Source organism: Peromyscus maniculatus, chromosome 2 (assembly GCF_049852395.1).
Source record: "Peromyscus maniculatus bairdii isolate BWxNUB_F1_BW_parent chromosome 2, HU_Pman_BW_mat_3.1, whole genome shotgun sequence".
Lineage (NCBI taxonomy): Eukaryota > Metazoa > Chordata > Mammalia > Rodentia > Cricetidae > Peromyscus > Peromyscus maniculatus.
In genome coordinates, this window is record NC_134853.1 from 141,169,382 (window position 1) to 141,194,991 (window position 25,610).

Genomic DNA, 25,610 nt, shown 5'->3' on the forward strand with positions numbered 1-25,610 from the left:
GACTCCTTTTTTTTTTTTTTTTTCTTTTAATTCAAATTGCAGGGAAGAGATATTGAGATCCGACTCCCCCACGATGATCACAGCACGCTCCCCGGTGCGCCCTGGCAGATTCCATCTGGGCACATCCGCTGTACAGAAACAAGCCAGTGAAACGGTGAAGACCATCAGAAGGCATGTGAGCCGTGTGACACGACCCTGTCCTATCAGAAGGCACAGATGGGGTTCCATGTCCCCCATGTGAGCCGTGTGACACTACCCTGTCCCATAAGAAGGCACAGATGGGGCTCCATGTCCCCACTGTGAGACGTATGACCCTACCCAGTCTCTGTTCCCTGTTTTAGTCTTGATTTGACTACGGTATCCTCTCTGATCTCTTTCAGCCCTAAATTCTTCACTCCCTTGAATCATAGCATCCCGTAAATGATCTGAATCACCAGGCCAGATCATGCTCTCCTTGAAAATAAAAACTATATCTCTTTTACTTCCACATCTCACTAAACTACAGTGAGTGAACGTTCAAACACCAGAGGAGCCCATTCAGAAAAGCCGCAGGCACCTCCATGTACCAGCTCTACAGTGGATCCTGGACAATCCTGTTAACCTCCTTGTGTGCAAGGTAGGAACCTATCTAACAGGGTTGTTTGGGGGATATGACAAGAAACTGTAGAGGAAGCATTTAGCACAAGAGCTCAGGAGCTGAGGCTGGGCTGGTCCCCTCCTGGCCTGATTCCAGTCTGTCAGTGTAGCAATGCAAGATTCCAGATATGGCCTGACCAAGCCAGTACAATAGGCCTATTATTTCCCCCAGTCTGGACACGACACATTGTTAATGCAGCCTAAGACTGCTAGGCTTCAGAGACTTTCTCTCCCGTGATCAGTTCCCATCAGGTTGTGGCTAACCAAATCATTCAGATCCTCTGTACCAGAGCTTGGGGTCAAGTCAAGGTTCTTTACCATCCTCTACTTTGTGTAATGCTGTCAAGCTCTCAGCAGAATAATGTCATCGTGCTTATTTCAGCCTGTAGAAATCGTTTTGAATCCTGGCTCTGTTGCCCACAATTTTCTTCCACTATAAATTCAGGTCCAGGTCCCCCTGGCAACTTCAGTTCTATCCGTATCGGTCAGGACAGAGCCCGGTAACACGGCCCTAGAGACAATCATTCACCACCGTAAGCTGAGTCAGAGCAGCATAGACACAACAGTTTCCAGTTAGCACACACACACTCAGCATGTCTTGGGCAAGCACTGTGCTGAGTGCTTCGCTTTGAATATACCATCTAGTTCATTTCTCCCAACACGAGCTAGGGTGTTTTTTATCACCTCCATTCTATAGAGACACCGAAGACTAAAAGAAGAGAAACTAAAGATTTGATTTTATAACTTGATAACAGACTTGGTTGTTATCCTTCAGGTACCTACAGTCCTGACCATGTGACTCCATTAGTCATTTTAGACATTCTCCTTTCTCCCTCCTCCCTATCCAGACCACTAGGCCCAGCGCTCAGGTGACTGTTGGAGCTCTGGACACCTCACCAGCTCTATGAGCCTCAGAAGACTGGATCATAGACCTGGACCCCTTCTTCACAGCCACCATCTTCTCAGGAGAGAAAGAACTTCTCCCTAGTGGGCAGGCAGCTACCTGTCCAATGGTAGGACTGCCCTTCTAGCCACCGGTACCTTTTCTGGGTCTAGCTCAGGCTCTCAGTTAAGGACAAATTAATGTAAGTTCTCTGTGTTGCTCTGCGCCTCTCTGTATCCATGCAAGGCTGCAACTGGGTAATCCCCCAGAGAATTTCTGGATCTCCCAACCTTTCCGGAAGAAGAGAAGTAGAGTATATACAAAGGTCCCAGAGAGGATAAGAATACTGTTCAGTTGGTAGAGTGCTGGTCTAGCATGCAAAAAGCCCCAAGTTTGATTCCCAGTAACTGTCATGGTGGTGCATGCCTGTTATCCCAGCACTTAGGAGACTGAGGCAGGAGGGTTGTTCAAGACTAGCTAGCCTATTCAGAGAGTGGGGATTGGGAGTAGTGCATGTCTTTAATGCCAGCACTCGGGAGACAGAGGTAAGTGGATCTCTGAGTTCAAGACCAGCCTGGTCTACAGAGCAAGTTCCAGGACAACCAAGGCTACACAGAGAGACTCTGTCTTAGAAGGAAAAAAAAAAAGGTAGAAAGCCATAGAGGAAAACACCAGATGTTGACCTCTGGCTCCCACATGTGTGCACATGGGTGAATATACACTGTCCCTCCACATGCATACACACACACACACACACACACACACACACACACACACACACACACACTACTTCATTGGTTTGGTATGAGTATATGAAGATTAGATGGAATGCTTAAAATAGTGAGCTTGACACACTGTAAGCCAATGGTTCTCAATTTGTGGGTTGTAACCCCTTTGGGGGTCACATACCAGATATCCTAAATATCAGATATTTACATTAAAATTTGTAACAGTAGCAAAATTACAGTTTTGAAGTAGCAACAAAAATACTTTTATGGTTGGGGTCCCCACACCATGAGGAACTGTATTAAAGCGACGAAGCATTAGGAAGGGTGAGAACCCCTGTTGTAAGCAGTTTATAAAGTACTTCATTATTGCTGTTGTTGTTATCATTATTTCTACACTGGGCAAAACTTCACCAAGTAAGGTTCTTTTTGTCAAAAAGATAAAATTTGCTTGTAACTCACTGTACATCTTTAATCCCAGCACTCAGGAGGCAGAAGCAGGCAGATCTCTGTGAGTTTGAGACCAGCTTGGTCTATATAGAGAGTTCCAGGACAGCCAGGGCTGTAGAAAGACCTTGTCTCAACAAGAAAAAAATGTTTGTTGTAAATGGTTGGGGGCTAGATTACATCTAATGACTCAAGATGGTATTTCTGGCCCACTGGGATGCTGCCAGGGCAAGTAATCAGAGAACTACTTGGAAGTTGGTGCTTGCATATTATTGTTGAGGGAAGGGTTGCTGAATGCCACTGCTGCCAGGTGGAGTATTTGCAGTCTGTCACTTAGTGGTAAGATTGATCTATAGTCCCAACCTGTCAGTCCTATGACCCCGACTTCTGGAGAAAAGGGTCAGGCCCAACATTGGCTCAACAACTCACGAGCAAATTTACATCCTGGGTGGGGGTGCTGTAGGGAACGGGCAGGGCCTAGAGCAAAGGTTTCCTGGAGTAGCTGCAGAGATAGGGATGTCTCAGCCTGTTTCTGATCTTGTCCCTTCATTTGTCCCGTGAAGAGGAGGTGGGGCAGAAAATCAGGAGGAGGGAACTTTGAGGGTCCCAAGAGAGGCTCCTTGGAGAGGAAGTGTCCAAGGGCCCTTGAAGTCACTTGAGGCTGCTAGTTCCTGGAATATTGGTTAGGTAATTATGGATCAGGAGAGGCCTCAAGACTGATCCATCTGATCTCATGAGGCCATGGACCACTCCACAGGAAAGCTTCCTGAGCTGGTGATCGGTGATTCCAACCCCCAGTTCTCTGGGAACTGAGGAACGTAGAGAGTACACAGAGATTCCATGGGACAACTGGTGCCCCTGCTTCCAACTAGGGTCTTCTTATTCTGCATTCTCACAAGTTCAAGGTCCCTGTCCCCAGGCAAAAGAGAGCCCCACTCCTACTGCTGAGGAGATGTAGAGATGAAGGAATGGCAGAAGCTGGCAAAGCTTGTCACCCTTGGCTCACAAGGCCACGCTAAGACCATACAGCGCTAGGCAGGGAAGCTGCAGCGGTTTACGCCAAACTACCAGGTGCCCTCGGGGCTCATGAGATCAAGAGAAGAGCTCTTTGAGCAACAGCCCAAGCAAGGAGTGTCAGAGGGTGAGGATGAGTGCCTGAGCCACACCTCTCCCTACCTGACTAGCTAGCACGATGCCCTCCTCATGCTCACACCATGTTTCTGCAAGGAGGCCTTGCCCTAGTCCGATGGCCTTGACCCATTCATACTTGAAAGAGCCTAGACTCAGGCTAATTGGATAGGAAGGAACAGAGCTTGCCTTGTCCCTGGAGTCTTATCTCCTCTTCGGGCTTCCTTTTCGTCCATCTGAACAGATAGCTGCTTGCCATCTCCACTGAGGCATGCCAGGACCTTATTATGATAATGTTTGGTCTCATTTATATTGAAGATATAACAGCATAGCTGGGACCTAGCTAGGTTTGTCAGGGTTCTGTCTCTGGTTACATATGTGATTTGGGGCAGGTCACAACGTCTCTGCACCTCCTGTATCTGATCGGATCTGTACTTACGCTTCACGGTGTTATCCCGAGGATCTAACGAGACAGCGTCTGTGTTCAAAACAAACTTTACAGGTCACAACACATGACAGCTTCTTCTCTCCACCTGCTCCTGATTGTCATGACGTATGCTTTTGACCGATAGGTACTGGGAGAACAAATTTCTTACCAGGTTTTGAAATGCAGAACTTAACTCGTGGTGGCCCCACGTGCTGTGGGTGGGTGGGTGGAGTTGGGGAGGGAGGGAGATGGAGAGCACAAAAGGATACGTGAAGGAATCAGGGTGGCCTTATGGATGCAGTCATTTAAGCCTCCTTTGGACCAGCACAGAGATGAACAAGGTATGACCCATCTTGTGTTTTAAAGAGATCCCATCTAGTTGTGGAGGGAAATATAGGCAGACCACGTGACATGACCAAGGCCTGTTGAACTCGGTCTGAGTGCCCAGAATTGAGAACACCAGATTCCGTTTGAGGGATGTAAGTCTTGAAAGGCTTCACGAGGAGGTAATGACAGAGCTGAGTGCTGTAGGATGAGGTGAGGAAGGAGGATGTGAGAGACAAAGGGAAGGCCTGGGACATAGGGGTGATGAGCTCCAAGAGCAGTGAGCAGCTTGCACTGGCTGCCCTGGAAACGGATGGTCTGTGAAGGTCAGTGGTAGGAGCTCTGCTTCATGCTACAGGCAGAGGGGAACCCTGGGAAGCACTCTGAGCACACGTGATTGGAGCTACAGAGGGAGGCTTCCCAGGCAGAGTTCAGAGCCTGAGCTGGGTGATGGGATCTGCTGAGCATCCTCAGATTCTCATCCTATCCTCTCAAACGACAGCAGCAGCACTTCGGTCCCTCTAATTCAATTTTCCTTTTTGCCTTTTTAAGACAGAGTTGCCCTGTGTAGTCTGGGAACTCACCCTGTAGACCAGGCTGACCTCAAACTCACAGAGATCCACCTGCCTCTGCCTCCTGAGTGCTGGGACTAAAGGCGTGCGCCACCATCATGCCGAATTGAATTCTTAATAATAATCAGAGGATTAAAAAAAAAAAAAAACACACCTTTAACCCCAGTGGTGGCTTGGGAAGAAGCAGCAGGAGAATCTCTGTGATCCAACCTGGTTTATCTAGTGAGTTTCAGGCCAGTATAATGAAGCCCTGCCACAAAACGAAAACAACCAGACAAACAAAAATTGGATTGGGGATATAGCTCAGTTGCTCAAGCGCTCACAGCACGCCCATACAAATCTGAATTCAGATCCCAAGCTCTCGGTTAAAAAGCTGGGCATGGGGTTGGGCATTTAGCTCAGTGATAGAGCGCTTGCCTAGCAAGTGCAAGGTCCTGAGTTCAGTCCTCAGCTCTGTGGGGGGCGGGGAGGAGAAAGCTGGGCATGCTCCTTTAATCTCAGTGCTGAGAAGGGAGGGCAATGAGGCTAGGCCAATCGGTGAGCTCCAAAGTCTCAAAATAAAGCGGAGGGTCAATGAGATGATTCAGTGAAGAAAGACCCTTGCTGACAAGCCTGATGACCTGAGTTCAATCCCTGGGATCCAGGTGGTAGAAGGAGAGAACTGACTCCTGCCAGTTGTACATTGACTTGCATGCACGCATGCATGCACACACACACACACACACACACACACACACACACACACACACACTTTGGGCTAGAGATATAATTGTTGGTAGAGTGCTTGTCCAGTATGCCCAAAATGCTGGGTTCAGTCCTCAGCGCAGCACACTCTGGCCACGGTAGTATATGTCAGTAATCCCAACATTTGGGAGGTAGAGGTAGGAGCAACAGAAGTTCAAGGCCATCCTCAGATACATGGCAAGTTTGAGATCCATCTGGGCTACAGGAGGCCTTGACCAAAAAAAGAAAAAAAAAAAAATTCTATTTTGGGCTGGAGAGGTGGCTCAGGGGTTAAGAGCACTGACTCTTCTTCCAGAGGACGTGAGTTCAATTCCCAGCACCCACATGGCAGTTCACACCTGTCTGTAACTCCAGTTTCAGGGGACCCTGACATGCATGGCAAAAACACAAATGCACATAAAAATAAAATAAAATATATTTTAAAAAATTCTATTTTATCCCCATTTTAAACATTCAATAAATGTTGCTGAGTAAGGATAAGTTACGTGGGGGACGGTGGCACACCCCTGTATTTTCAGCACTAGAAAGCCAGAGGCAGGAGGATCAGGAGGTCAAGGCCATCCTTGGCTGCACACCAACTTCAAGACTAGACTGGTCAATAGAGACTCTGTCTGAAAACCTCCAGACCCTCCCCAAGAGAAAACCTGGAAGAAGGGTCTTCTGTGGCAGTCAGTCTCAGTAAGCACCTCCTAATTTCCTGTGAGCGCTGAGGCCAGAGAAGAGAAGGACCCAAAGTCAAAGAGCGGCCGCAGCTGCAGCTTCCTGCCCTGTCGGGCTTCTGAGGAGCAGCCCTTGCAGAGAAAGCCGCCTGCTTTGTCTCGGTTCTGAATCCTCACAGTGATCATCCAGACTGGAGAACATCCACCTGCCCTTCTGCACCTCCTCCCAGGAGCTCTCACCAGGGCTTAGGTCGGCGTCTGAAATCCCCCCCTTGGGTCCTATCCTTGGACTCCTTTGGCTGGTGCTAGGAGTGTTGGAGAGCTGGTATCGTCTGGGCAGGGTGTAGAGTGCTAGGTTTGAATTCTGTTCAAGTTGGCCTCTTCCGGTTTTTTTTTGTTTGTTTGTTTTTTTCAAGACAGGGTTTCTCTGTGTAGCTTTGCGCCTTTCCTGGGACTCACTTGGTAGCCCAGGCTGGCCTCAAACTCACAGAGATCCGCCTGCCTCTGCCTCCCGAGTGCTGGGATTAAAGGCGTGCGCCACCACCGCCTGGCTGCCTCTCCCGTTTTTTTAAGACAGGGTTTCTCTGTGTAACAGCCCTGGCTGTCCTGGAACTCGCTCTGTAGACCAGGCTGGCCTCGAACTCACAGAGATCCTCCTGCCGAGTGCTAGGATTAAAGGCTGCACTACCACACCTGGCTTAAAGTTGGACTCTTAAATCTGGAGTTAGGATGGGGCCTGGCAAGCCTGGCGGTGGTGGTGCACGCCTTTGATCAGGAGGCAGGGGCAGGTAGATCTCTAAATTTGAGGCCAGCCTGGTCTATAGAGCGAGTTCCAGGACAGCCAGAGCCACACACACAGAGAAACGTTGTCTCAACAAAACAAACAAATAAACAACAACAAAAAAGATGGGGCCTCGCCTGACCTAGGTTCTAGGCACCTGACCTAGGTTCTAGGCTTTTAGGTGGGTTCTGAGCTGGACTCAACTGCTCTGTTCTCATTTTGCTTTGATCTGGGTTCTAGTGCCAGAACACTGGGCCTTCTGTGCACTAGACTTTGAGTCTGTGAGCCAGGTTAAGTCCTGGGATTGAACCTAAGTTCTGAGCCTTGGTCTTTGGCTCTGTTTGGACTTTGGGCCTGGTCCAGGTTGTTCTCTGAGTTCTGTAACCTGGGTTCTGGGCTTGAGACTTTGGACTAGGGGTTGGACTGGCTTGGGCTCTGGGTTCTGGGCTCTGGATTATTTATTAGCACTGGGATGGTTTTGAGATCTGGGTTCTGGGTCTCATCTCTAGATGAACTTAGGGGCTGGGTGGGGTTCTAGACTGAAGTAGTCAGCTGTGGTCTCTGACGTGCAGCTTATGTTGGTTACAGTGGAATGTTCCTGAAGGGAGTAAGGCCTTTTACCCCATTCCTCCTCTTGGAAGCTCAACTTTGCTCCTCCTGGGACAGTGGGGCCAAGAGAAGGTACTAGTAGGTTTGTTGAGTTGCCAGAAGGAAGTAGAAGGTAAAGGGTAGGGCAAGTGGCATGTGGAGTGTCCTCAGGTGACCAGAGGCCACCCTGCCTATTGTTAGGACCTTTCTACTAAGCAGAGAACAGTGAGGAAGCGCTGATCTAGCCCACAGCCTGGCTTCTTGGGGTATGAGGGGGGGGGGCAGCATGCAAGGCTTGAATCTGAGTTTGAGGAGTATCCATCCCCAACCTCATTCCCAGAGACTTTGCCCTGTTCTAGCCTCTCGCCACAAGTGGGGGTTAAAGCTTTCAGGCTTTCCAAGAGGCTCTTCCAAGGGCATACTCTCGCCTGGATCACTTCTCCCTCATAACAGACTCTCTCTCTTTCTCTCTCTCTCTCTCTCTCTCTCTCTCTCTCTCTCTCTCTCTCTCTCTCTCTCTCTCTCTCTCGTGTGTGTGTGTGTGTGTGTGTGTGTGTGTGTGTGTGTGTGTGTGTGTGTGTTGTGATGTGCATGCACACATGCAGATGGGCTTATGCACACACATGGAGGTCAGAGGACAACTTTGGGCGTTACCTCATTTGAGACAGGGTCTCTTTGCTGTTCACAGTTCTGTGAGTCAGGCCATCTGGTATGAGAGCTTCAGGGCAGTTTCTTGTCTCTGCCTGCCAACTCACCAGGATGAGAGACACATGTCACAGTGCCTGGCTTTTTGTAGGTTCTGGGTTTCCAATTCAAGGCCCAGGCTTACACAGCAAGCAATCACTGGACTGTTCCTAGCCCCGCTCTGTATAGCTTCCCCCTTCCTCCTTAAGATGCACCAAAGCCTCCAGTGAGATTGCCCCCGCTGGTCCTGCGGACTCTCTTCCTTCACAGTGACTTCCAGAGAAGCTGGCAATGAGTGGGAAAACTGGCCTCTCCGCTTCCCCTACACTTTCACTTACCCCTCGAGCACAGGAACTCGGGACAGCCAGCTTCACTGAGGTGACAGGAATGGCTGCAGGGAAAATGCAGCTATTAATAAGAAATCTCAAACTGTTTGTGTCCGCCGGGTGTAGTGATGCACACACCTTTAATCCCAGCACTTGAGAGGCAGAGGCAGGTGGATCTCTGTGAGTCTGAGGTGAGTCTGGTCTACAGAGTGAGTTCCAGGACAGCCAGGGCTTTGTAGAGAGACCCTGTCTCGAAACAAACAAAAGCAAACAAATCGCGCATGTCATTCCTCGCTGAGGGGGTTACAACAGCATCACCCGCTCAGTTTTTTTTCACAGCCGTTTTAGGGGTACATTCAGTTCCTAACTTGATCCTCCTTACAATCCCAGAAGGATACCACCTTCCAGTTCTCCACCAGCAAAATCTCCAGTAGGCTCTATACAGAAAACCACCCTCCCCAGGACACACAGGGCAAGCTCAATAGGAGAAGAAACGATAGAAAACTCCCAAATTCTGTGATTGGGTCCAGAATCATCACAGCAGGATGGGAGAGTGTAGGGAACAGGTTTCAGCTGGGGGCGGGTGTGGCAGTTTTGGACTTCAGTTTTGTCCCCTTACAATCTTTCTGCCCGTGAGAAGTGACAAGCTATGCCCGCTCCTTGTTGTTCAGACTTGGCCTTTTAGAACAAGTGGGGATGGCAGTGAGGTGGCCAAATGTGGGTCAAACAGACACTTCGAAAGTGGTTTTTCTGTACAGTAGTGCAGTCTAAATCCATACTGGAAAAGAGGTGCTTTTGTTTGTTTGTTTGTTTTTTCGAGACAGAGTTTCTCTGTGTAGCTTTGCGCCTTTCCTGGAACTCACTTGGTAGCCCAGGCTGGCCTCGAACTCACAAAGATCCTCCTGCCTCTGCCTCCCGAGTGCTGGGATTAAAGGTGTGCACCATCGCCGCCCGCCTAAGAGGTGCTTTCTGAAAGGTGCTTTATAATCTGGCACCTGCCTATGGTGATGCTAAGGCTCAAAGTATTTTCCCAGCAACGACGACGCCTCCGCATGCATCCTTCTCTGTGCCACTGTCCACCACACAATAGCGAGAGACCTGGCAGAAAGCGTGAACCCGTGATGGTTCCTTACAGGTGCATGGCCTTCCTAGAAGAGCTTTGAAATGATCATGTCTCCACCGCAGACCAGGTGAAAATCATGGGTTAGGGCTGGAATTCTTCCCACCCCTGAGCACAGTAATCCAGAGGTGTGGGCCTTTGGTTGTCTAAGCACATCCCTCTTCCTTTGGCCCCTGTTCCAGTCCCCACTGGGTTCCATGGTCCTCCTTATCCATGTTCCAGCCTTGTTTATCCATTCTTTAAAAGGCCTCAAGGCTGTGAACCTCTGCTCTCATTTGGATTTTCTCCTTCCTTCTTTTCTTTCTTTCTTCCTTTTAGTATTGGGGATTGAATGAAGGCTTCACACACGCTAGGTCTCTACCGCTGAGTTCTATCCCAGAGCCCCCTCTCTTTAAATTACACTTATTTATTTATTGCCTGGAGGGTGCACATGCCACTGTATGCAAGTAGAGGTCAGAGGACAATTTTCAGGAGTTGGTTGTCTCATGTGGGTTTCAGGATTTGAACTCTGGTTGACAGGCTCGGCAGTGAGTACCTTTACCCAGTGAGCCACCTCACCCTTCTCTGCCCTTTTTAACGTGTGTGTGTGTGTGTGTGTGTGTGTGTGTGTGTGTGTGTGTGTCTACCTTGTTTGCAGAGTGTCATTTGTTGTTCACAGCTGCATAACCAGGCGTGGTCTCCTGAGCTTCAGAGGATTCTCCGGCTCTGCTTTTCATCTTGTCATAGGAGTATTCATTTCTGGACTTGGGCTATGATGCCTGACTTTACATGCATGCTGGTTATTTGAACTCAGGTCCTCACCCTTATGCAGTAAGCACTTACTTTATCTACTGAGCCAGCTCCCCACCCACCCACCCTTTATTTTTACTTGTTATTTTGAGACTATCCTAGTAAGTTGCCCAGGCTGTCTTTGAACTTGCTCCTGTAGCCCAGGCAGGCCTTGAACTTTCAGCCCTTCTGTTTTTACCTTTGCAGTAGCTGGAATTACAGGCCCAGATTTGGCATTTAGTTCTTGACATGTCTCATGTTGGTCCTTCTGTCTTCCCATCTAGTATAGGAGCTCCACAATGCAGTAGCTAGTCGAGGATGCCTTCACTTCAGATAGCATTTGCTGAGCCATGTGTCAGACAGAATCCCTCCCGAGGGAGAGCAAACTTGTAAATCACTAAAATAAGAGTAATTAAATGATGACAGAGGGAAACAGGAGTGATATGGATAAAATCGCTATGTTGCACAGTCCTGGGGTCCATGTGACTGGTCCTCCCCGCAAAGAGCTTGCAATGAGATGGCCTTCAGTACGTGGGAATGAACTCAAAGCAGCCATCTGACTCAGCCAGGGGAGTCCAACCAGTTGCCTTGAGGAGACCAAACATTAGTTGAGGTTCCAAGGGCAAGTTCTCTAGGTAGCTGAGGAAGAAAGGGTTGTCAGAGCAAACCAAACCACACGTACAATGTCACAGAAGAGGACCGAGGGAATGTTCACAATACTAGGAAGTCTCCAAAATAACATTTCAGCTGATGCGCCAAGCACATGCCAGGGGAGAATGCCTAGCGCTCACTTGCTAAAAGAGTTAATGAATGCAAGAACTCTAGTAATAGAAGTCATAATCAGCAGCATTTGTTAACCACTCGTGAATGTAAGAACTATAATAATAGAAGCCATAATCGGCAGCATTTGTTAACCACTCATTTGACGCCCAGCACTGAGCTAAGGGAGTCACATGCATTTTCTCATATTAACTCATAGCAACCCCATGAGGTAGACTCTTGATTATCTTATCTCTACAGATAGGGAAACTGAGACTCAGAGAAGTTAAGCAACTTGTAGGTCACAGACCTACTGAACTACAGAGTCAAGATGCACACCCAGGGCCCCTGACTCTAGAGTCCTAAGCCTTTCCCTCAGCACCAAGCCCTTGACTTTGGGCAGTAGCTTCTGTGCAGACCAGAGATACACCAGCTATCTTCTTAGGTCTCCTTGAGGTTTCCCAACAGTAATGTCCCCCAGGGAGTATTGGCATTGACCAGGCTCAACTCCACTGGGAGCTTCAGTAGAGAGAGAAAGCAGGGAGGGAATTGTGAGAGCCCAAGTGTCTGGGAAATGCCCCTGGGATTCCTGGAGCTCTCCAAGAGAAATCTGAGAGAGGCCAGAGTCCTGCAGAAGACAAACCAAACCAACCAAACAAACAAACAAAAACAAACAAAAAACCCAACAACTATTTGGCAAGTTTATTTTGAATCGTAGGTAGGGTGAGACCTCATTATGCTTGGGAAAAAAAAAAAAAAAACCTGTCTAGTTCTCAGCTTACTCATGTGTGAATTCCTTCCCACATCACCTGCTTCCTAAGCCATTCAGGACTTGCCAGCCCTCTATCCCTCTTTTTCTTCAAGACAGGGTTTCTCTATATAACAGCCCTGTTGTCCTGGAACTCACTCTGTAGACCAGGCTGGCCTCAAACTCACAGAGATCCACCTGCCTCTGCCTCTGCCTCTGCCTCCCAAGTGCTGCCCCACACCCAGCCTTATTCAAGGGCTTTTCTGCCTCCAGGTGTCCTTCAATGATAGCGTTCAGGGGCTTCTTCTCTTAACCTTCTTGTCTATGTCATCCTCTGCCACTACTTCAACGGCCATCTTGACTATATGACCAATGACCAAATCTGTAACCTGTTTATATCCAGGTGCTTAAATGTGTATTTTATACTTTTATTCATATAATTAGCATGTCCTTTGTTAGGTCATGTGTCTAGAAGATGACATGGACTCTAACTCTAAGGGGCTTGTATGACTTAGATTTGGCTATAGATGACAGAAAAGCTCAAATCTGGGCCAGTGAGATGGCTCAGTGAGTAAAGGTGCTTGCCAACAAGCCTAACTGACAACATGAATTTGATACCCAGAAACCACATGGAAGAAGGAGAGAACCAGCTCCCAAAAGTGCGCTCGTATTTACACACACACACACACACACACACACACACACACACACACACACACACACACACACTTCAACTAGTTATGAGTCTGGAAATAATTAGTCCAGAGCTAGTGCAATAGATCCAAGGTCATAAAAGTCCTCGTGCTTTTCATTATACTTCTCTTCCAACCCCTGCCATCCTGAACGATACTTCATGGCTCAATCAATATACTCAGTCAGATTCTAGCCAGCCTAAAGGAAGATGGAGTGAAAAATAACACATTCCCCTTTAACACCAGTTCCCCAAAGTGGCACCAATTACTTCTGCCTACGCTGCTGGCCAGCGCTTAGTCACACAGCCACACCTAACTTCAAGGAATTCTGGAAAATAAAGATTTTTTTTTACTCCATGCCAACCATGGGGGTAGCCAAAAAAGGAAGCCTCAGTGACAAGCCCAGTAAATGGATATTAAGGGACAGGAAGTAGTTGCAGTTTAAGAGTTGACACGTATCTTGAAATTGAGATATGAGTCCAAGTTAACGAGGCAGAAAAGGGTGTTTGGGCTACCCAGGGCATTTAGGTATCTTGTTTTCTTTGAGGCAGCCTCATGCATCCCAGGCTAGCCTTGAATTAGATCTGCAGCTGAGGATGATCTTGAACTGTTGATCTGCCTGCTTCTATCTCCTGAGTGCTGAGATTACAGGAATGTGCCGCAATGCCCTGTTGAGATTACAGGAATGTACCGCAATGCCCTGTTTGTGCTTTGGTGCGGATCAAACCCAGGGCTCTGTGCACTCTAGATAATCACTCTACCAAGCGAGCCACAAGCCCAGCCACAGAGGGCACTTTTGAAAGTGCAGGTGCTTGGGAGGTGGGCGTTGTACTCACTAGGATGATGCCAGATGTCCCACTCTTGTGCTCTCTGTCTTATTCCCTTCAGACAGAATCTTTCTCTTATCTTGGAGCGAGGCTGGCATTCAGGAAATCCCAGCGATCCCTGTCCCCAACAGTGCTGGGGTTACAGGGGCACATGTGGCCACTCCAGCTTTTTATGTGGATTGCTGGGCTTTGTGGGCGAGGCCCTCATGTTTGAGCAAGCGCTCTAACCACTGAACTATCTCCCCAGGCCCCAGGAACACACATTTCAGTCATCTTGAGAGGGGAGGAACAGCCCCTGCAGAGGGAAGAGGCACTTAGGGGTGGGAGTAGAAGGGGACACCCCAGTTAAAAGTAGATTCCTGCAGAAACTTGCCCATGCACATTTTGGCCCTGAACGTGTCCCTCGACTTCCCTGGCACAGGCTTGAGTTTCAAGAGATGCCCATTTGCAATTAGATCAAATGCCCTGGGCAAGGAAGCTCTGGAAAGCCCGAAGCTGGCCACAAGCGCTGAACGAAGAACCCAGGACTGGTCATTGGCAGGGCGGCCATTGGCCCTGGCATCTCGGCTGCTGGTCAATGGCAGGGCAATTTGTGGGGTGCTGAGGCCACACAAGCTGCCTGCTGGGGCCTCCTCCCAGACATATCACAAGCCTTCCAAAGGTTGTGTTTATTTCTCTGATGTGGCTACAGACATGGGGTTGTGGGGGGCAGGGCAGCCATCCGGGCATGGTGACTTTGGCTCTGTAGAAATGAACTCAGGTCCCAAAGCTCTGTCTCTACTGTCCTTTGTTCTCATAACAAGAGGACAATGACTTTGGCCCAGGTCACCTCAGAGAGTTCAGCTGGAAATACCAAATATTCCAACATCCAGAGCTCCACAACTCAGTGTTCCCCTGACCCCCTTCCACAACAAGCGTACATACATATAGACTTAATGCACGTGGACACCCAGGTCCTTATCTGTCTCCATATACATACTTATTCTCACACACAAGTCTCATCTGCCATACACATGTGACATATAGGCAGAGCCCTCCCAATACACATATAGACCCTATGTACCCCAACTCCCTGGCACACACATTGCAGATGTAGGCACACTAAATACGCAATATTCTAATATGTCCATACTATATATGTGTATGTATGTATGTATATATACATATATATAATGCTATATGTATGCATACCACACATGCACCTATAGCTACTTATTCACCTACACATCATATCCAGGTCTCCATCAATGTTGTTGGTTCCTATGTTTTCCAAGCAAGGTCCCCAAGCTCTTTTTCTGCTTGTTTGTTTTCCCAAGACAGGGTTTCTTTGTGTAGTCCTGGATGTCCTGGAACTTGCTCTGTGGACCAGGTTGACCTCAGACTTCTGCCTGCTGAGTGCTGGGATCAAAAGCTTGTGCCACCATCGCCTGGCATTTTTCTGTCGTAGGAATCAAGCAGAATCATTGTATAGGGTAGATATTAGAATGAACAGCTGTTTTTTGTTTTGTTTTGTTTTGTTTTGTTTTTTAAGAAATACTTTGCCGGGCGTTGGTGGCGCATGCCTTTAATCCCAGCACTCGGGAGGCAGAGGCAGGCGGATCTCTGTGAGTTCGAGGCCAGCCTGGGCTACCAAGTGAGCTCCAGGAAAGGCGCAAAGCTACACAGAGAAACCCTGTCTCGAAAAACCAAAAAAAAAAAAAAAAAAAAAAGAAATACTTTGACCTTAAAGAATCCTTGTGGAAAATAGTAATTGCTTTGCAGCCATCCCATGACTTTGGTCACAAGATGCCTCAGGCATACCTGAGACTCTTGCATTATTGTGTATTGCACACGATACATAATAAAGGACTGGAGTCATGGGGGCATGTGATGCTCTCCTTCAGTAAGACATGTAAATTAGGATTAGGGACCCTGGTATGAGGAAATACTTTGTGTAACAATCAATATACCTTTGTTCAGCTGTTCGGGGGTTCAATCCACCAGAAGAGGTTGGACCTTCCTGTTGCCATGTAGGCCTTAAAGTTTCATGCTGGAGTGCCTTCTTTCTTCAATTGACCTGTGCTACATGGTCTACCCTGACATTTTCTTTTGGTTGTTTTGTTGTTTTGTTTTGTTTCTGAGACAGGGTCTTTTTGTGTAACATGTAGCCCTGGCTGTCCTAGAACTGGTTATGTAGACCATGCTGGCCTCGAACTCACAGAGATGCTGGGAGAGCTGGGATTCAAGGCATGTGCCACCATTCCTGGTGCCAAGTTCTTGTATCCATAGGAATCCTTGCCTTTTGCGCTGTAAGGAGACAGAGACTCAGAGAGGAAGTTGGAGAAGGGATGACAGCGCCTCCATTACTCCAACCCAAATACATCTACATGGCCCGTAGGAAAGAAGGAATGCTGGCCTTTGCCCCACTACCCTATGAACCATTGTGTGTTCCTGACGTCAGGGACATGGAGTTCTGGCAGGAGCTCCAGCATGCTGCCTGGGCTCTGTATCTACTACACAAGATACCCTGGAGACAACAGTGCCAGCCAAGAGCCTGGAAGCCAACCTGTGCCAGGCCCACCAATGCCATGGGGGCAGAAGCCCTTGTGCAATAGCATTTGACCCCGGGGACCAGAGGAAAGAGCAAAAGGCCTCATAGGCTTCATAGTCCACAGCTTTGTTTCCTGTCATTCTCGCATCAGATGTCTTTTCATCTTATTCTCTTAAGGTATCAAGGATAGAACCCAGGGCCTGGCCTGTATGAGGCCATAGAAATACACCTCTTGCTCCTGTATTCTCTCAGACATGGAGCCCAAGGAGGGGCTTAAACCTCACAGCCAGTAAATGGTGGTTCCTTCTTTTTTAAGTCAGGGTCTCACTAAGTAGCCTGGCTGGCCTGGAACTCACTATGTAGACCAGGCTGGCCTCGAACTCACAGAGACCCACCTGCATCTGTCTCTTTAGTGCTGGGATTAAAGGCGTGCACCACCAAGCCTGGCAATGGTAGTTTCTTGCATTGAACTAGGGCTGTTGGTTCCCACAGTGTCCTCAGGGCTAGGATGCTGCAGCTAGCTGGTCCCAGGCTAGGGTAATGATTGCAGGCTGTGGCAGGCTGTTTTAGGCTTCTCACTTTCCACTCTCTCTGACTAGGAATACTAAAGCAAGAGCCTTTTCCTAAGGGAAGTAAAATTGGGGATCAGGAGAGTGGGGAGACACTTGGCTGAGTTAAGCTCTTAATAGACTGGGATATTGAGTCAAAGCTGGCAGCAGGCCAAGAACTACAGTTTGAGCATAGTTTGAAGCAGGTCTGGGCTAGAATTAGAGTTGGAACTAAACCAAGAACCAGAACTGAAGCTGCTACCAGTGGCTGGAAGAGATGCAGGCCAGGACAAGGGGCTGAACCAGACCTGGGAGGGAGGAGATGGAGACCGAGAGGAAGGCAGTCCCACCACGTGTTAGCAGAACCTGGCCGGCATGTAAGGGGTCGTGTTGAGCACAGAGGGAGGGGTATGGGTGCTCCCCTGTCTACCGAGGCCACGGGTTCACCGTGGTCTAGCAAAGGACCCTGCACGGAGCTATACCTAAAGGGTGGCCCAAACGTCAGTTGGCAGAGTTGGGGAAGAGAGCTCAAAGTGGGGAGAAATTGTGGTAGGTGGAAGAGGTGGTGGGAGCAAGGACCCAAAAGCAAGAAAGCCCGGGACAGGGTCTGTTCAGAAGAGGTAGGCTAGCTTTCTGACTGGCTGAAGTGCACAGCTGGGCCCAGGACAGTGGCATTAGGTCTGGTAATAACAACTCGTAGACTCTGGTGACTTGCTTAGGAATATGGACTTTATTCAGAGGGCAAGGGGATATCATTGACAGAAGTTAAAGGTGGTGACGTGGTCAGAATCGTGCTGTAGAAGAGCCCTCTGGCTGCTGATATGAAGAGACTGGAGGTGGCGAGGCCAGAGAGGCAGCCAATGGCACAGCCGGGCCAGGAGCCCCGGATGGAGAGTGACCCATAAGTAAAGGGGAAAGGGGCGGATGCTGGGTCTGTAGAGGGGCAGGATCTACAGGATGTGGTGATCGTCTGGAGGTGGGGTGTGAAGGAGAGGTGGAGCCCAGCAAGACACCAAGCCGGCTGGAAGGCTGAAAGACCACTGGGGAATGGGGCCACATCAGGAGAGACTAGAGGGGTGAGTTTGTCCATCCAGCTCTGCCTTTCACCAGCTGTGTGTCCTTGGAATGTGCCTTCTGCTCTCTGAGCCTCAGTTTCCTCTTCTACAGAATGGGAAAAGTTCTATTTCCTCCAGAGGAAATATATGCGGGCTAGACAAAACATTTCTGAGGGTGAGCCACACACAGTCAATTGTTGCATCTGATCTCCAGCTCCCAAGCAAGAAGCTGGCTGACCTCAGCGATGGTCCTGAAAGCTCCAGGAAGTGAAGCAGGAACAGTCTGGGGAGCTGGCATGGCACCCCATCACTCCCGGCTGAGAAGAATGTCCTGGAGTCCTATTTGCTCACTCTTCAGCCAGTTGGGTCCTTCCTCCTCTTCCCAGCAGTGTCCTGGGGGCCCATCAAGTGGCCCTGGAGGGCAGGAAGCTGCACTGAACGGTACTCAAAAGGGTTTGAACTTGCCTGGAACCTTGCCCCACCTCATCCTTTACCTGACTAGAGCAGGATCTAATCCAAGTCCCCTTGGCCCGCTCCTCAGCCCACCTCTGTGGTGAGATACTGGGGAGTGGTCCATTACTACAGATTGGGGGGTGAGTTTTTCAGGCGCCTCTTCTCCCTTTGACATCCTTCCAATTCTCTTAAACATAATTTCTTAACTATAAATGGATCCTCAGCCGGTCCTATCTGACTGTACATAATGCTGGGGCTGATGGTATGTATCCCTCTCCAAGTCTTGTCTCTCCAACAATGAATCTTAAACCCAGCTCCCTCTCCCTGCCACTAGAGGTCTAGTGGTCCCTCAGTCTCCTTGTGACTGACCCAGACTCTCTGACCCAACAGTTGAAAAGGCAGACAGACCTTCCTCTAGACCCTCAAAACAGTGAATGGGACCGCCTCCTCCCGCCCATTCTCCCAGGGCAGAAACACAAGTCTTGTCTCTTTGCAGCTCCATGTTCTGTCAATCCTATTTTAAGCAACTGTCTGTCACCTGTCCTCTCCACACCACCCACGTGAGGTGGCTACATCTTCCCAGTTACTGAGTCCTGGCCTCAGGTCCAGTTGTGCCGACTCAGATCTTTTCCTTGGTTTGGGTAATCCCATGGGTACACACACTGCCCCATTATGACATATTTTAAAATTCTTTCATTGGAAGGTTGTTCCAGAAGGCCGTTTTTGAAAAACATCAACCAATCAAGGATCCCAACTAAATTTAAAAAAAAAAAAAAAATCTGTGTTTCAAAATAAATTTGTCTTTCAGATCCTTGCAACAGGGAATTGCCCAAGAGGTCTTCTTTAAACTTATACAACAATTAACACTACTTTGCAAGAGGCCACACAAAAATACAGAGAGAGAGAGAGAGAGAGAGAGAGAGAGAGAGAGAGAGAGAGAGAGAGAGAGAACCTCCTCTAAGGATAACCCAACAGCTTATAAAACACAGTCTCCCACATTGTCAATTTTTTTCAAAAGACTCCAAACTCTGAGTTGAAATTCACAACTTTTAAATGTTGCATATCAGTTTAAAAAGTTTTTTAAACCATTGAGCAGACTTCCAATTTGCAGCTTTGTGCTCTCCCTCCAATGGTCTTTTGTCATAATAAAAATCAAAATTAGTTTTTAAATTTTCGTCGCTTATTTGCTAGCTGCTGATGTGCTCCACGCAGAATTCATTGATTCCAGCACTCTCCGGAGCGGTGGAGCTCCCTCCACACTTTTAATCCAATACAGAGCAACGTCTTCCTACAGCTCAGAGTTCATTTGTCAGTTGCACGTTATTGGTCGAGAAGCCACGATTCCAACCCACACTCTGCAGAGACCACCTCCAATTTCAAAGAGCCAAAGATCTGCAGAATCGTAGGCTGTTTTGCGTTTACTAGTGCCTCTGCTCAAACACTGATGGGTGAAAGAATACACGAGTGCCTCAGTGAGTGAGAGCATAGAAATCCTCTTCTGGTTCGGCCTATATCTGCTTGAGAACCACAGCCCTGACCAGGGAGCCAAGAATGTGCTTAGGGGTCCTCTTTTGGTGGCTCAGCGGGAAGCGGGGCTCGCACAATGCAGGTGCTGGCTGCTCCCTCCCTTCCGTTGCTTTGAGGCTCAGGACAGCCCCGGCCGGCCGCTGCTTCCTGCAGCTCAGCCCTGGGCCTGCCACGTCCGGCTGCCTGCATCCCAAAGACCCAGAGGCCCGGGCAAAGGTGGAGGGCACAGCCATAGGGAAAAGGTACCCCTTATCAGGCGTGGAGCACTTGGCAGTGTCTTGGCTCAGAGAGCTGGTATCAGTCCAGGGTGCACTTTGCCAGCGGTGTGGTCCGCGTACATACTCCCTCACCACTGGATTTGTTAACTCCTTGTTTTTTTGCCCCACCACCTCCCTACTTCCTTCCTTGACACACAATGTCAGGGTAGAGGGGCGCGTCCCTTCAATTCAGCACCTTTTACATCGTGGGACACCTTCTTGGGTATGGAAACAGCCGGCTGAGAGCTTTGCTTAGATGAACTCATTGTGTCTCCATAGAAGCCAGACCTGTTGATAAACAAGTATTTACCTGGGTTGGGGAGATGACTCAACAGGTGTCTGTCTCCAAGTCTGTTCACTTGAGTTCAGTCTCAGGATCCCACATGTCAGAAGGAGACTCCCACAAGTCACACACACACAGACACAGATACACACACACATGACAACCAATGTTGGAGAGGATGTGGAGCAAAGGGAACACTCCTCCACTGTTGGTGGGAATGTAAACTTGTACAACCACTATGGAAATCAGTATGGCGGTTTCTCAGAAAATTAGGAATCAAACTACCTCAAGACCCAGCCATCCCACTCTTGGGCATATACCCAAAGAATGCTGATACATACCATAAAGATACATGCTCAGCTATGTTCATAGCAGCACTATTTGTAATAGCCAGAACCTGGAAACAACCTAGATGCCCATCAACGGAAGAATGGATGAAAAAAATGTGGTACATATACACAATGGAGTACTACTCAGCAGAGAAAAACAATGAAAGCATGAAATTTGCAGGCAAATGGATGGAACTAGAAAATATCATCCTGAGTGAGGTAACCCAAACCCAGAAAGACAGTTATGGTATGTACTCACTCATTGGTGGATTCTAGATATAAAATGAACAATCAGACCACAACCCATAGAACCATAGAGGCTATATATATATATAGCATGGAGGTCCGTAGGATGACTGTGGCATATAATAAATTTCAGTTTTACTCAATTATTGAAAAAAAAATAGCCAAATGAATGGAAACACATGAACTATGAACCAAAGACTGAGGGGCTCCCAGCTGGATCAGGCCCTCTGAATAGGTGAGACAGTTGATTGGCTTGATCAGTTTGGGAGGCATTTAGGCAGTGGGACCAAGTCCTGTGCTCATTCCATGAGTTGGCTGTTTGAAACCAGGAACTTATGCAGGGACACTTGGCTCAGTCTGGGAGGAAGGGACTGGACCTCCCTGGACTGAGTCTACCAAGTCGATCACAGTCCTCGGGGGAGGACTTGTCCTGGAGGAGATGGGAATGGAGGGTGGGCTGGGGGTAAGGGGAGGGCGTGGGAGGGGGGAGAATAGGGGAACCCATGGCTGATATGTAGAACTGAATGGTATTGTAAAATAAAAAATATATATCACAAAAAAAAAAAAAAAAAAAGAAGTGTTCACCTTATTTTCCAAGCCAAGCAACAGAAGACCAGATCTGTTGGTTAAAGTGCCTTTCTCTGGTCATACTGCTAGCATGTGGCACAAGCTTAGTTCCCAGTTCACTGTCTTCATGTATGCTGTATGGGTTTTTTGTTTGTTTGTTTGGTTGGTTTTATTGTTTGGCTTTTCAAGACAGGGTCTCTGTGTGTAGCCCTGGCTGTCTTGGAACTCACTCTGTAGGCTGGCCTAGAACTCAGAGATCTGCCTGCCTGGGATTACTGCTGTGTTTTGAAGCCAGTTTGGAGGTGTAGATGAAGGTAGAAGCCAAGCCCGATCCTCAGGAAGCTCCCCTTCTGATGGGGAAACATGTTCCATCCCAGCAGATGGCCACGAGGGAGGCAGGCAGGAAGCCCAAACAGGTCTCTGGCGTAGGCAGCAGCTGCTACAGACCTCAAGCCCGAGGCTAGCCCCTTCAGGCCACACTTGGACCATAGCGCAGTGGTGACACATTCCCAGAGGCCCCCAACAGCCTGGCCTGATGAAATGGACCAGTCCCTCCACAGGGACATCTGTGAGTGTGTCCCTGGCCAGACCTGGAAAAGCCCAGCCCCTCAGGACAGCAGCTGGTGTGAGAAAGACCTAAGCAAAGATATTATAGCATGCATTTAGATCAACCTGCGGTGGAGGGGAGTCAGGGATGGGAAACCCTGCTTTGTAGCATGTGTGAGTTTCCATGCAGTAAATAGTCTTCCATGGCCAATTTCAAGTTATCAGATTCAAAGACAGACAGTAGCATACTACTATATAATACTCCTTGCATAACAGAGATGGTACCAGTGAAATAGAGTAAAAATTGAAAATTTATGTTGGGTGTCATTATATTATTTATTTTGAGGCAGGGTCTCCTGTGGTCCAGGCTGGTCTTGAACTCACTATGTGACAAGGAGGACCTTGGACTCCTGATTTTCTTGCCTTTACCTCCCAAGTGCTGAATTACAGGCATGTGCTGCCATGCCCAGCTGCAGTCATTTCTAATACAGTTGATTTAAGTATACGTTTGTTTAGCTTAATTTTTAGTGACTGTGTTTAACAACCAGCTCCCATGAGGTCTAAAAATGCAACAAGTGGCTCTCATCAAGCTGATACAAGCCAGCTCCCACAAAGCACTGGGCTGACATCATCCCTCAGCTCCTCAGCTGTGGTCTCCCGGGCTTTATCAGCCTGCTTGACTTGCCATCTCTCTAGCCTGGGTTTCCCTCTAGTGGACAGAAGAGTCATTCCCAAGTAATTCTGCACCTGTGCCCAGAGCGCAGCAACCCAGAGCAGAGTCACTATGATTCACAGGCAAGAGTTTCTTTATTTAAAATTTTTATTTATTTATGTGTCTTTGTGTCTCTCTGTATGAATTTATGTGCATAAGAAAGTTCTTTCAAGCCGGGCGGTGGTGGCGCACGCCTTTAATCCCAGCACTCGGGAGGCAGAGGCAGGTGGATCTTTGTGAGTTCGAGGCCAGCCTGGGCTACCAAGTGAGTTCCAGGAAAGGCGCAAAGCTACACAGAGAAACCCTGTCTCGAAAAACCAAAAAAAAAAAAAAAAAAAAAGAAAGTTCTTTCAAGAAAGACCATAGTGCTGGCAGTGGTGGCACACATCTTTAATCCCAGCACTCGGGAGGCAGAGGCAGGCGGATCTCGGTGAGTTTGAAGTCAGCCTGGTCTACAGAGCAAGTTCCAGGACAGCCAGGGCTACACAGAGAAACCCTGTCTCAAAACAAACAAACAAAAACCCCAAAACAAAACAAAACCAAAAAAAACCCTAAACTAAAATGAAACAAAAAGACAAGAGTTTCTCAATTGTCCTGAGGCACTACACACCTGTTATTCCATCCCAGTGAACGACATTATCTCCAGGACTTCTCAAAAGCTCAGTGTACAAAGCTTTTGCCATACACGTGTGAAGACAGGAATTCAGGTCCCTAGAACCCACATAGCGCCAGAGACAGTCGTATGTTTCTGTATTCCCAGAACACTAATGATGAGAAGTGGGGTAGAAACAAGGGAAGCCCTAGGCCAAAGGCCAGCTAGTCTGGACTGAATACAGTGATGTGCAACAACAGACCCTGTCTCAAAGAAGATGGAAGGTTGTGGAAATTTAGAAGAATCATTGTATGGGGTAGATATTAGAATGAACAGCTGTTTTTTGTTTGTCTGTTTTGTTTTGTTTGTTTGTTTTAGAAAATCTTTAACGTTAAAGAATCCTTATGGAAATCAGGGATTGTTTTGTTTTGCTGAAGGGGCTTTGCAGCCATCCCATGACTTTGGTCACAAGATGCCTCAGGCACACCTGAGACTCTTGCATTATTGTGTATTGCACACGATACATAATAAAGGACTGGAGTCATGGGGGCATGTGATGCTCTCCTTCAGTAAGACATGTAAATTAGGATTAGGGACCCTGGTATGAGGAAATACTTTGTGTAACAATCAATATGCCTTTGTCCAGCTGTTCGGGGTTCAATCCACCAGAAGAAGCTGGACCTTCCTGCTGCCACATACTTTTATCTTGGAGTGGCTTCTTTCTTCAACCGACCCCTGATACACAGTGCACCCCAACAAAAGGTGACTGACTCAAGGTCATCTCTGGCCTCCATACAAATGCCATGCCCCCCCCCCCCCACACACACACACATACAATCTCATACCCTGTGTAGCAGCTCAGGATGACGACATCAGCCCATCAGGCTTGGAGGCCAGCCCTCCCTTTCCGGTTATCAGGTCTTTAAGAAGGAAAACTGGAAGAGCCACTTTGGGTAGCAAGGCTGACCTCCACAGAGAAGGAAAGGGAGCCAATCAGATACGGAGCTGAGCACAGAACACCCCCTGCCTCACTGTGCTTGGAATATTGGGAAGTAATCCTCCCAAAGTGGAGATCCACCTGGGTTCTTCTGCCCCCAAACCCACGACTGTCCAACGCTTTCCTTTCCAGCTTCTCTGCCATGGAGTCAAGCATCGACTGGGAAATCAACAGATCATTTGCCTCAATTCCCCAAGAAAAAAAGAGCAGAAACCTGACACTCTGGAAGTTGTCTGGGACGGGCAAGTCACCAGGCTGAGCAGACACTTTAATTCTGCATTGCACCGAAATTGGGGATGACCACCTTACAGATGGGGAAACTGAGGATTGGTACAAGCTGGTCTAGTTGGACCAGCTTCCCAATGGAGACCTCCTCTGTGCAACCCATTACTTCTCTTTATGAAAGCTGCTGTTGTCCTGCTGGGCCTGGCTGCTTCCTCAGGTAGTCTACAGAGCTAAGCACAAAGTCCCCAGAACCCTTTTCCCACTGTGCTTAGGGCAAGGTCACATTCCTTAGAGGGTTCTAAGGGAAGGGGGGCTTTGCAGTGAAACCCAAGCAGAGATAACGGAGCCACTGATAGGGAATGAAAAATTAGCCCTTAATCTGGTTAAATGCTTCAAACGCTCCTTTCTCATCCGCTCCCAACTTTCTCTTCATTTTTGCTGGGAGACTTGGTGCTTTTGTTTTGTTGTGTTGTGTGTGTGTTTTGTTGTGTGTGTGTGTGTGTGTGTGTGTTTTGTTTTGTTTCGTTTTGCAGTGCTAGGCCTCAGACCGGAGCCTTACCCATTCCACATCCCCAGCTGCTGGAATCCTCGACATCTCCAAGACTCAGATTAAATTTCCCCCCTCCAGAAAGCCCTCCACACTCCCTGGTCCAATCTGCAGAAGGAAAGTAAGAAATGTAGTAAAGGACGAGCAGGTTGCTGGCTGAGCGTGAGGGCTGAGCACACACGTTGATCTCCACTCACTCCTTCAGGTCCACTGATGCCACAAGTGGTTTAGGAAAAAGTCGTTTGACGTTTAAACTCACAAGGACAAAATGAAAGAAAGATAAAAAGTTGAGCACACACCTCACATATGAAAACTAACTCTTGCTGGGTGTAGTGTCTAACGCCTGGAATCCCGGCAT

At 48.3% G+C, this 25,610-nt stretch overlaps 2 long non-coding RNA genes across 3 annotated transcripts; both read left to right on the forward strand.

Annotated features, from left to right (window-relative positions):
• Nucleotides 1–42: 42 nt before the first annotated feature.
• On the forward strand, nt 43–2,615 carry LOC107399391 (uncharacterized). The gene is made up of 3 exons (XR_001575992.3): nt 43–175; nt 506–616; nt 1,485–2,615. It is a non-coding gene; the product is annotated as an uncharacterized LOC107399391 (long non-coding RNA).
• An 8,574-nt stretch (nt 2,616–11,189) lies between these two features.
• Nucleotides 11,190–19,594, forward strand: LOC121827354 (uncharacterized). Of its 2 annotated transcripts, none has more exons than XR_006069608.2 (2): nt 11,190–17,992; nt 18,084–19,594. It is a non-coding gene; the product is annotated as an uncharacterized LOC121827354 (long non-coding RNA). The 2 variants fall into 2 exon arrangements; XR_006069607.2 differs by having other exon boundaries at nt 18,186–19,594.
• The last annotated feature ends 6,016 nt before the right edge of the window (nt 19,595–25,610 follow it).